Here is a 13,447-nt window from a genome sequence, read left to right on the forward strand (position 1 = left end):
AGCTTGCAACAGGTGCTAGTGGTATTGGAGTTCTTCAAGAAGCTTGCAACATGTGCTCGTGGTATTGGGGTTCTTCAAGAAGCTTACAAAAGGTGTTTGTGGTTTGGGGCTTTTCAAGATACTTAAGACATTTGCTCTTTGTTCTTTTCAAAAAGCTTACAGCAGGTGCTGTTGGTTTTGGAATACTTAAGAGAGTTTGCAAAGGGTGCTGGTGATTTTGTGGTTGCTGAGGAAGCTTACAACATGTACTTGTTGTTTGTTTTGTGTTTTTTTTTTTTAATGAAGCTCACTACAAGTGCTAGTGGTGTTTGTGCAGCCGTACTATTAATAAACATGGACCTTTAGAAGAAAGGGGATATGTCAATCATTTTGTAGCTTGGGGGAGCATAGATGTGGTTTGTCATGTTTGAATCATGGGTGATGCATCACTAGCTGAGGATTCTTGTTAGCTCACATGTAAAGCACCAGACTCCTCATTAAGGGCTTGCAAGCTCAATACCTACCCAAGCCAGCCTTGGTGGTCCTTTGCTATAATGCTGTCCATCTGAACCTTAAACCTGTTGTGTGTTGCAGGTGATACACTGGTCCCCATCAGCTGCATGGAGGGTGAACAGACCACTTGCTTAAAAGTCCATTTATGAAAATAAAACTTCATACAAAAAAATGAAAAATACAAGCATAATAACATCAAACCGAAACCTCTAACCAAAACCAAGAGTTTCTCTAATTGGGTTAGCTTATTTTGTTACTTCATCTTTGTCATTCGTGTTTTTCAAAATTTTAATGTGTGGTTTTGTTTATCTTTTAGACACTCATTTTTGGTCGCACCCTCCCTGCTGCTGTTTAGATAAAGAATTTGAATTAAGGATTATTATGTCTCTTAATCCCGATCATGAATCAGGAAATGAGTTTAAAAATTTATGGATGAAGCAAAAGAAAATCGTATAAATGAAATAATACGAGAAGTCCAAAATGATTCAAAATCAGAGTTGGATAGAGCTTATCGAGGTATAAAGATACTGATGAGAAATCTAAAAATAATGAAAAATGAATGTCTTTTTTAACCAAAGATTTTATCAAGACCTACATAATATCATGACTGGGGATCAGATAATTTATTGTTAAAAATCCGTGTGGGGTAGCTTGTGCTTTTGAAAAGAAGTTTTTGAACTCCAAGTTTGATCAATATTTTGTAACGTATTTGTGTCAACTCCATTAAACACAACTAAGACATTACAATTATCTCTGATCACTTTAGGTATTTGTGTGTATCACTGAGTAACATTAATAATGTCTTTGAGTTTTTCTGCCTACCTCGAGAAAATATTCTTGCTAGATTAGTCTGTTTATGACATAGATGACTAAATTATTAATAAATCCATCAAGATTATCTACAGATGGAGCTTCATCAATATCTGTAATAAATTCAATAATATCTTCATCATTCTCATCCAACAATTTTACATTTTCGTTGAAATCTTTAAGTACATCATAACACCTTTGATCATCAACTGAAGGAGGTACTAAATATAATTTATCCCAGGCGCTGTCAAAATTTGGATCACTTTACTCAAAAGTAATGTCTGTAAAAACAAAAAAATACGAAAATAATCTGCCTATATATGCCAAGGAGATAAATTATAAAATTCGAATCCAAAAAAGAGATAGTCAAGAAACTAAATCTGTCATATAATATCTTTTGTCTTAATTATTTTCATAAGCTGGACGGGTAGTTCTAGATTGTTCTTCACAAAAACGAAAAGATCAAAGGTTGGATGTCTGATCCTTTCACTGATATATATTAGCATGTGGCATGAAATCTTAAAAATATTATCGTGATCCCTGACAAAATATAGCATTTATTTTATCATTTTGATGCTTCTATCATCGATGGTACAAGTATGCAAATTACTATATAATTATTAATATTGCATAATTGTACCAGTCTTGAAATATATGTCGGAGGTATTTCTTTTGATACATAATATTTCGTATTTCTTTTTTCATGATAAAGTAACATTGTTCTTTATTTATTTCCACCGCACTTTGTACAGATATCTAATTTACCTTGTAAGCCCTTTCCACAGCCCAGAAATGGTCTAGGTCCTGTAGTACCTTTCTTGATTGATTGATTATGCATGCTGCAGTATTTTCCATAGCAACTTTTATCCTAAGAACTAATGATCCTTGAAAGAGCCATTTAAATTTATTCATTCCAGTTGGAAATGGCATTATTTATATTATACAAACAAATGTTCAATTTTTAATTAGATATAAGTTCTGTATAATATATATGTGTGTGTGTGTGTGTGAATATATATATATATATATATATATATATATATATATTTTTACGATGTCAGTGAATAATCATGTGTCTGATATTATTTGCAAAATTATTCCTGCAGACTGTCCAATTCACACTTTGGAAGTCCTTGAAATTAATTAAAAAAATTATTAATGTCGATAAAATCAAGGAATTTTATGTTGGTGCAGAAAATGATCCTGATTTTATTGATCCTTTTAATTTGTTTGAAGAGAAAAAAGTGAGAAAGAATTAATTTATATCACTAAAAACGATTATTTTATTCTCAGAGATTATTACTTATTAATGAATGTAGATTCATCAGAAAAATCGTTTTTTCTAAACAGTAAAATGGAAGCAATAAACGCTCTAAGAAGTATGTTTATGCAAGAATATGTACTTATGGATTAATAATCCAGCATTTTGATAGATTTTAAATATTTGCATTGGATGATGATTTTGAACGAGTTGCTGATGAATTTAATAATGAGTATTCAGTCACTGAAATTATACCAGAATTCAGAGATCCGATTTTTTATATTGATTCGTTTTTCAAGTGGATACAACATACTCACATAAACTACGAGGTTCGTGGATAAGTACTGATGAAAAGATAGACACTGATGATATTATCAATTATTTTATGAAGTTATGTAATTGTTTACGGTCACAGGACTATCTTTTCGAAACAAATAGTGGATATCATACTATGTTTAAATCTACACCTGTATCATTAGAACAAACAAAAAGAACTCACTAAAAAAGATAAAGATGATAATCCAGAATGGCGTGTAGATTTACAGGCTAGTATAAAACTAAAAAACACAAGACTCTGTAAACTGGGTAAAATAACAAATTGCAAAAGACGTATTTCGCATGAAAATGTTTCTACATCTGAATTACTTGCATGTCCTACTCGTGTTCAACACAAAAATGCACTAAAAATGAAATTACATCTTGTAATTATTATTCCAAGGATATATCAGATGAAGACATGAAAATAATTTCCAATGAATTAACCAGAAACCCCGATTAATTACTGGGTTTAGTTTCACGTAGTATTAATGCGTATAATGTGTGACGTAAACCCGGTCATTATTGTAATATTTGCAAACGAAATCTTGGAATTACTCCTAATGACTCAATCTATAATAAATGTAATAATTGTGTTCTGATTGTAAATTTAGACCGTTATATTTTAATTTGTCTGAGTTCCATGAATGGTAGACAAGAAATAATTAATCATAGCGAAAAATCACTCGATGAAGAAATAAAGAAAACAATTTCCAGAGAAATCAACAACTCAGAGATATCAAAAATTGTTGAGAAATTGCCTAAACATCAGAGAGATCCTGATTATGTATGATTCTTGCTGAAATCTAGGCACAAACAAAATTATCCAGGGAAATTTGTTACAAAAACGCCAGATTATAAATACACATCAAGTCCTGTTCATGAAGATGGACCTAGACGTCAAGTAATTTACATCATGGACTATATTGATGGATCTGCATTTGGAATGGGAAAATCAGAGGCTGCATGTAAATCTGTACAAGAAGACAAATCAGTACTTATAGTTAGCTATAGAAAAACATTTATAGAAAAAACAAGATCAGATTATAAGATTGAATTCTATATGGATATCACTGGCAATAAAATATTTAAACCTGATGATAAATGCAGAATTATCATTCAAGTAGAATCACTTCACAGAATAAAAGGAGCTCCAAATGTATTAATAGTTGATGAATGGCATGGAATACGATGGCATAGTCAAGAATGTTCAATCATATAGAGTGCACTGGAGTAAATTTTCAACATTAGTGCATCTAGGCATGTTATTGTTCTTGATGCCGACACTATTAGATGATTTAGATCTGTTTAATATGTAACTAATATGTTTAGTTAGAAACGGTAATGTGTTTACAATTCTAAATTCAACATTATAAGACCAATGGTCAGAGGTGACAACTGAATATTTCCATTGGTAGTCATTTTGCTGTGTTATTTTTGTTCTTGCAAGTGAGCACATTATAGAAAAGGAAGGAACAATAAGGTATATATCTAAATGCAAGAACTTGTGTCTTTAAAAAGACTACAATCATCCAGTTTAACAAGTCCAGCGATCTTCATCCATTTGTAACACTTAAACAGAGCCTTGTAAAATGAAATAAATTATGGTCATCTTTACGCAGTGCAAATGTACAGTGTGGCACAGTGACCTATATTCCAGAGCATACTACAGGTCCCTCTCCGTAAGTGTGTGAAGAGGCTTCACACATCGCTTTAATTGTAAGCTCTATCAAAACAGAGTTTTTCATATGTTGTTGACGACAACCTTTCTGATCTGTAAGTGAATGGAAAACAATGTTATTAACGTAGTTTCTTTAGGACGAATATCGCCAGTGCCCAAAATAAAAAATATTTCATTTATAAAGAGCAATCAATCATTTTGCTAATCAGATGGAGTTTACATTTTGACCATTTCAAAGCAAACTAAAGGCTGTAACCAACGCCCTATATCCCACATCATATAGAATAGATTGCTGTCAAGTATTATTTTCTGTAGAATTATACTAATCGTGATTAGATTGCACACTACAGCACATCATACCAATGAGATTATGAGAAGACCTTTTAAAATAAAGAAGACAAAATTGAGGAGAATGTGATTAAGAAAAATACTAATATGAAGATCACGGCAATAATGACAATAATACTATCAGTATTATTGTTGTTGTTGTTGTTGCTGCTATTATTACATCACGCATGTCTGACTCAGTTCTTATTATTTCGTTTTATACTGACCTGAGATAAACATAAGCTCATTGCAGTAACATAATACGACTAACATATTTCTCTGAGCATCACAAAACAAATAGACCTGGGTCTGCATTCCATAAAAGGTGTGACTTCTATCATAAGATCAAAAGACTTTGTGATTTGTTGCATAACTAATTATTATCTTTGCTTTATGATCAATCATTTTCCTGAGTATTAATAAAAGCCATCAAGAGATGGTAGCAAACAGAAGCAGATGAAAACTGTTTGACCAGACAATAATGCAGATAGTAAATTACCATGTCCTTGACCCGAAGGTCAAAAGATCATGCAATCATGTCGAGGAATAAGGTGTCTATTCTTAAATGTGATTCATGATAGGTATGGTGAAAATGCACTAAAGGTATTAGAAATTATATTCAAATACCTTCAGCAAAGACTAATAACTTGTGTTGTTGCTTCCAAAGTAGCAACTGTGCTTTGAGTTTACATTAACCATTAACACAAGCTCGAGAATTAAAAAAAAAAAAACAACTCAGAACTACTACAGTGGACGACCTGAACTTTATGTGACAAAAAGTCCCAGATTATCCTTCTAGAAAGAGGTGGCCATATCATGCTTCTATTAAGACACGTTTTAGTACTTTTAATACATAACTTAATGTAACCTCAGAAATTTTACTAGTGTAGCGTGTTCTTCTTGATTACAAACCATTGGTAGATTAAATCCAATATTAAACTGTTTGGATGGTTAATATGAAACACAATGAATATAAAATAGAGAAAAGATGACAGGTGATAAATATATGGTCTCTTAAAATAATGTCCTGTTTGTTATATGATTGAAGTATATATGTTTCTTAATTGGCTTCCTTTTTTCTTTCTAAAGAATAAAAGAAAGAATGATATGACATTTCATTGTCACCCTAACAGTTTCAAAAGTATATATCATGAGCTTTTCATGCGTTCTGTATTAGTATTTTGATTTGTTTTAAAATTTAATACACATTATTTAATTGATTTTAATTTATTTAATTTAATTTTTTATCTCATTGAAAATAACAGTTGTGTTCTACTTTTACGATGAATGATAATGTTCGTTGGTCTTTTCTCAACTATTCTTTCAAAGAGAGACAATAACAGCTGAAAGGGTAACACAGCTGGTCCAAGAAACAGATTTTACTTAAAATGTTTGCACCTTACATAAAAGATTAAATTAGTTACTGTGCTCTGATGTTATTTAAACTTGTTTGATTTTAACTCATCATTTTCAATACTCACCATCCTTACTCCCTTGATAATAATTATGCTTACAGTCATACAAACGATGACTGGGAATATCGAACGGATACAAGCCATAACAACCATTTTCCATCCTGTCAGAGGCTTGCAATTTTGTTGAAATATCCCACCTTGCCTGATAGGAAATGGTAACGCTAAAATACAAAAGTAAAGATCACTGTTTCTAATAAATGTTTTGCTGTAATCTGTGTATTTCTATTTATTTTTTTACAAAACCTCAATTTAATTTCAATATCAACATTCTTGTTGATAAGCTTTCTTCAAACACCTTAAGTGTCACTGCAGATCTTGTTGATAAGCACCGCTTTCTTCAAACACCTTAAGTGTCGCTGCAGATCTTGTTGATAAGCGCCGCTTTCTTCAAACACCTTAAGTGTCACTGCAGATCTTGTTGATAAGCGCCGCTTTCTTCAAACACCTTAAGTGTCACTGCAGATCTTGTTGATAAGCGCCGCTTTCTTCAAACACCTTAAGTGTCACTGCAGATCTTGTTCCACCACCCTTCATATCTAGGAAAGGGATCGAGCAATCAAAATTAAAGTTTGTAATCATACCGATAATATATCAAACTATTTATTTTACTTTAAGTATTTTGTAAATGTCTAATTTTTTTGTGTGCGAAAATTTATTCCTAAAAATTATTATTGATAGCTGCAGTCATAATGTTTTTGGATGGAGTACTGAAGAAATGGTTGTACTGTTGCAGGCAACTTGAACAACAATGGATATCCTTTGAAAAAAAAAAATATCTGTAAGTATTAATAAATAAAGGACTAACTTTTAATTGCTTTTAGGAATTTCATATCCAGCATATGACTATTTCTTCCTGTCGTTTTTGTGTAAGATATCACAATCAGTTTGAAAGGATTTTGAAATATATTGACCTGAAGTGTGTGTGTGTGTGTTCACCTGCAAGCATGAAATGGAAAAAGTAATACTTTAATGTTAGGTGCATTAGGTGCCAATATTCAAACTGTATCAAATTATTCTTTGCTTCATACAGTGTGGAAATTGTATTTTTTTATTTGATACCTATGGTATATCAACATGATGGGCATCTTCCTTTGTTTTCTTATCCTTCTTTTTATAACTACCAGAACAATCATAAGGGTTAAAAGAACAGAAAGTAATGTCATTGTCTGAAAATCCACAATGTGTACGAAGTTTTCTGTATGAAAAGAAATAAAATAGCAATATATCTTTTAGAAACAATTATTGTATTCGACACGTTTCAATACACATTACATATAAGAGTAAATTAAGAAAGAATTAAAAGTAAATGCATGAAAAAAATATCCTAAGTATTGATATATAGTAAAATATCACGTAGACAGCAATTATAGTCATCCTAATAAAGTTGATGTTACCATGTGCAGTCTATAAAACAGATTGAAGTAGCAGAGTTCTCACTGAATCCCGCAAGATGTTCGTGGTTTAGTGTTTTGTCATTATTCCCACAGAAATTGTAAACAATTCCTTCGCAATTTAATGATAGGAAGCCATTATACTGTGTACAGTCACGTAAACATCTAAGAATAATTTCGAACTTCACACATATCTTGTTACAAAATTTCTCGTAATTCTCTCCAGTGTATTATCAATTTTATTTTGCTTGGAAATCCAGTATTTCATGCCCTAGCATAAACTGAAAGTCAATAACCTATCTGGATATCGGTTGACTAATATAGCTCGATGACATTTGCATCAGATCTAAAGCAAGGGCAATAACTTGGCATGTCCTTTAGAAGATGGAGTATAATTCATTTGTTAATGATGAATCATCTCACTTTTATTGTCAAAGTCTCTAATGGTAAGTATAATACCTAAGAAGCAGGAACACATTTTGTATAAAACCTCTAATACCATGTCACTATTCTTGTCAAGGTCTCTAATGGTAAGTATAATACCTAAGAAGCAGGAACACATTTTGTATAAAACCTTGAATACCATGTCACTATTGTTGTCAAGGTCTCTAATGGTAAGTATAATACCAAAGAATCAGGAACACATTTTGTATAAAACCTCTAATACCATGTCACTATTGTTGTCAAAGTCTCTAATGGTAAGTATAATACCAAAGAAGCAGGAACACATTTTGTATAAAACCTCTAATACCATGTCACAATTGTTGTCAAAGTCTCTAATGGTAAGTATAATACCAAAGAATCAGGAACACATTTTGTATAAAACCTCTAATACCATGTCACTATTGTTGTCAAGGTCTCTAATGGTAAGTATAATACCTAAGAAGCAGGAACACATTTTGTATAAAACCTCTAATGCCATGTCACTATTGTTGTCAAGGTCTCTAATGGTAAGTATAATACCTAAGAAGCAGTAACACATTTTGTATAAAACCTCTAATACCCTGTCACTATTGTTGTCAAGGTCTCTAATGGTAAGTGTAATACGGAAGAAGCAGGAACACATTTTGTATAAAACCTCTAATACCCTGTCACTATTGTTGTCAAGGTCTCTAATGGTAAGTGTAATACGGAAGAAGCAGGAACACATTTTGTATAAATCCTCGAATGCCATGTCACTATTGTTGTCAAGGTCTCTAATAGTAGGTATAATACCAAAGAAGCAGGAACACATTTTGTATAAAACCTTGAATACCATGTCACTATTGTTGTCAAGGTCTCTAATAGTAGGTATAATACCTAAGAAGCAGGAACACATTTTGTATAAAACCTCGAATACCATGTCACTATTGTTGTCAAGGTCTCTAATGGTAAGTATAATACCTAAGAATCAGGAACACATTTTGTATAAAACCTCGAATACCATGTCACTATTGTTGTCAAAGTCTCTAATGGTAAGTATAATATGGAAGAAGCAGGAACACATTTTGTATAAAACCTCTAATACCCTGTCACTATTGTTGTCAAGGTCTCTAATGGTAAGTATAATACCAAAGAAGCAGGAACACATTTTGTATAAAACCTTGAATACCATGTCAATATTGTTGTCAAGGTCTCTAATGGTAAGTATAATACCTGAGAAGCAGGAACACATTTTGTATAAAACCTCTAATACCATGTCACTATTGTTGTCAAGGTCTCTAATGGTAAGTATAATACCTAAGAAGCAGGAACACATTTTGTATAAAACCTCTAATACCATGTCACAATTGTTGTCAAGGTCTCTAATAGTAGGTATAGTACCTAAGAAGCAGGAACACATTTTGTATAAAACCTCTAATACCATGTCACTATTGTTGTCAAGGTCTCTAATGGTAAGTATAATACCAAAGAATCAGGAACACATTTTGTATAAAACCTCGAATACCATGTCACTATTGTTGTCAAAGTCTCTAATGGTAAGTATAATACGGAAGAAGCAGGAACACATTTTGTAGAAAATCTCGAACAGCATTATTCATAAAGATGAGAACTAATCTTTAAAAAAGTCACTTACTTAAGAAAACTTTGAAGAGCAAGTGGTTGCAAGGTAATTGACTATACTAACAAATAGTAAATGTCAGAGTGCCATTGCTATATATTGGTACACGAATAGTAGACGAGTTTTGACTAACGATTTGTGTTAACCATTACTTCATTATCAACGTGTGCATTTCATATTTATCTGTTATTTGTATTTGTACATAAAACTGTGACATAATTATTATAACAGGCTGGCTATGTGCTACATGCAGAAAGAATGAATTGATAACGAGACTATTGAACTTCAAATGTAAATTTATCATTTAGACCTTCATATTCATACAATAGGTACAAAATTAGACCTACATATTCATACAATCAATACAAAAGGAATGTCGAACGGTTTGTGACTGTTTTGTGGAGTGGAGCATTTATATTAAAGGGATAACTTCGCATTACTATCAAAATAACAATCGGGTCAGACCCATGGCTTAATCGATCATATGGCTTAATTGATCACATGACTTAATTGATCACATGGCTTAATTGACCCATGGCTTAATTGATTGATAATATAGATCATCGATAATGTCTTGAAGAACCGAACACCCATTTAATTATATCATGATTTACACACGAAACATGCTGATATATATTTATATCGTGAATTGATAAACGAAAAACAGACAATGTAAACACTATAGAGAAATTATGAAATATGATTTTATCCTGATATTTCCAGTACACCAAAGGACCAAATTTGATTCTCATTTGGTCTGTCCATACAACCGTCATCTGTTTAACGACCAAAGGACCAACTTTGATTCTCATTTGGTCTGTCCATACAACCGGTCATCTGTTTCAAGACCAAAGGACCAAATTTGATTCTCATTTGGTCTGTCCATACAACCGTCATCTGTTTAAAGACCGAAGGACAAAATTTAATCCTCATTTGGTCTTTCCAAATAACCATCATATGTTTCAAGACTAAAGGACAAAGTTTGATTTCAATTTGTTCTTTCCAAATAACCGTCATCTGTTTACAGACTAAAGGACAAAGTTAGATTCCCATTTGATCATTCCAAATAACCGTCATCTCTTTACAGACTAATGGACGAAATTGTATTCCCATTGGTCATTCCAAATAACCGTCACCAGTTTAAAGACCAAAAGATAATATTTGATTCCCATTTGGTCTTTCCTAAAGAACGTCTGTTTTAAGACCATAATAAGAGCTGCAAAGGCATGAAGCCCAATAATGCACGAGAAAATGACCCCAACACATTACCGAAGCGCAAAACCAAATTATGGTGACCTATTTATTTGATAAAAAATGATGTTGTACTTAGCAACGAATATCTCCAAACTAAGTCAGACAACTGACTGAAACGCAAAAGTGATTGGAGCATGAACAACAAGCTAAAATAACTATATTTGATTTATAGTTTCACAAAACAGTCACAAGCCGTTAAACACTCGTTTTGAACCTATTGTATAAATATGTAGGTCCAAACGATAAATTTACATTTGATTATTTCGAAGCCAGTCACTAAATTTTAAGATCAAAGTCTGAAAAGCTAACTATTCTAAAAGGTTTTATTTGATATTACTGAACATTCTAATTGCACTCTAAATATTTTGACAGGCTGAGATTTCTCTTTGACAGCATTAAACTTTCCGAATCTCACAAATCTCAACATTTAGATATTCTGAAACGTTTAATTACTCTGTGGCAGGCTAAAAATGATCTAGAATATAGAAATCTGGATATCTCGTTTCGTGGACATGTGCAATTTCGAAATTAGCCTAACCAAAGTGATTTTCGTATTTTGGGGAAATGTTAACCATCATAATTTATCTACCTTGTTATCAGTTCAAAGATAAGCAAAAGTAAAATCCATCACATCGCGAATGTCGAAACTATTATTTAATTACATGTTTCATAGTTGGGAATACAGATATTGTGTCCACTTGTAAATTAATGATACGTATTCATGTCTGAATTGTTACGACTCTAAACCCTACAAATAATTAATAACAAAGCAAAACCAACAAGTTTTGAATAACTGAAATATATAATTTATTTCCCTAAAATGCAAAGTGAAAGATTCACAATCAATTTACAGTATGGTGAATGAATTCCTAAAATTCTAAATGTTCAAACATTTTCAAACGCTTCGAGTAAACCAAATGAATTCCAAAGTATTTAAAATAATTAAGTAACCCTTACTAACTGTAATCAAGAGTCATCATGCACAAAATATAGATATACATAACAATACTAGTAAGTGGGATGAGAACGAGTTCTCACGCAGGGTCGACAAGGACGTGGGGGAGGGGGACCGGTGATATACCGCCGTGGCCTGGGCCCGTGAGTGGGCCCGGACCGAACAACACGTGTTTTAATTTTACAAAAGAAAAAATGTTGTACATCAAGGTAAAGGTCGTGAAAAATACAAATATTGTGATTTTTAAACTTATTAGGCGAAGAAGCCGTTCACGCTGCTAAATTGTGCTATTCAACTTTAAATACTTGATGTAAGTTCACACCAAAACCATCTTACCTATCGCAAAAACCATTTTAACAACTCGCTTCCATAAGATATAAAGTATTTATTGAAACGTTTAGTCAAGGGTGCTTATAGACTGGATTTATATATGCTCTTCCTATTTTTTCCATCAACAAATATTTTTTAAACAATATTTTACGTTATCCATGCAGCTTGTATACTCAGCTTCTGGACTCTTTCTAATCGTTGATTAATATTTAAGCCCTACGTTTCAATCCTGCAAGTGCTAAATCATAGTAAAGGTCAATAATTCATTGCATACAGCTGCTGGTAAGACACACTACATGTGTGGAATATAAGTATTCGTGTTATTTCGTGTATCTGTACGCTTTATTGTTTTTATAATAGAAAAAGATAATTTTATATTAATACTATAAATTTGTATAAACATGTGATATTTTTTAGTACTATTAACTTATTTATTTCTAGCTTAATCTGTATTAACAACATGATTTCTGGGTATGCTAATGTAGTGGAGGATGTGTATTAAGTGGGTATGCTAATATAGTGGAGGATGTGTATTAAGTGGGTATGCTAATGTGGGTATGCTAATATAGTGGAGGATGTGTATTAAGTGGGTATGCTAATATAGTGGAAGATGTGTATTAAGTGGGTATGCTAATATAGTGGAGGATGTGTATTAAGGCGGTATGCTAATATAGAGGAGGATGTGTATTAAGTGGGTATGCTAATATAGTGGAGGATGTGTATTAAGTGGGTATGCTAATACAGTGGAGGATGTGTATTAGGTGGGTATGCTAATACAGTGGAGGATGTGTATTAGGTGGGTATGCTAATACAGTGGAGGATGTGTATTAGGTGGGTATGCTAATACAGTGGAGGATGTGTATTAGGTGGGTATGTTAATATAGTGGAGGATGTGTATTAAGTGGGTATGCTAATACAGTGGAGGATGTGTATTAGGTGGGTATGTTAATGTAGTGGAGGATGTGTATTAGGTGGGTATGCTAATGTAGTGGAGGATGTGTATTAAGTGGGTATGCTAATGTAGTGGAGGATGTGTATTAAGTGGGTATGCTAATGTAGTGGAGGATGTGTATTAGGTGGGTATGCTAATGTAGTGGAGGATGTGTATTAGGTGG

This window comes from Sinohyriopsis cumingii, chromosome 9 (genome assembly GCF_028554795.1).
Source record: "Sinohyriopsis cumingii isolate HCF-2022 chromosome 9, ASM2855479v2, whole genome shotgun sequence".
Taxonomy (NCBI): domain Eukaryota; kingdom Metazoa; phylum Mollusca; class Bivalvia; order Unionida; family Unionidae; genus Sinohyriopsis; species Sinohyriopsis cumingii.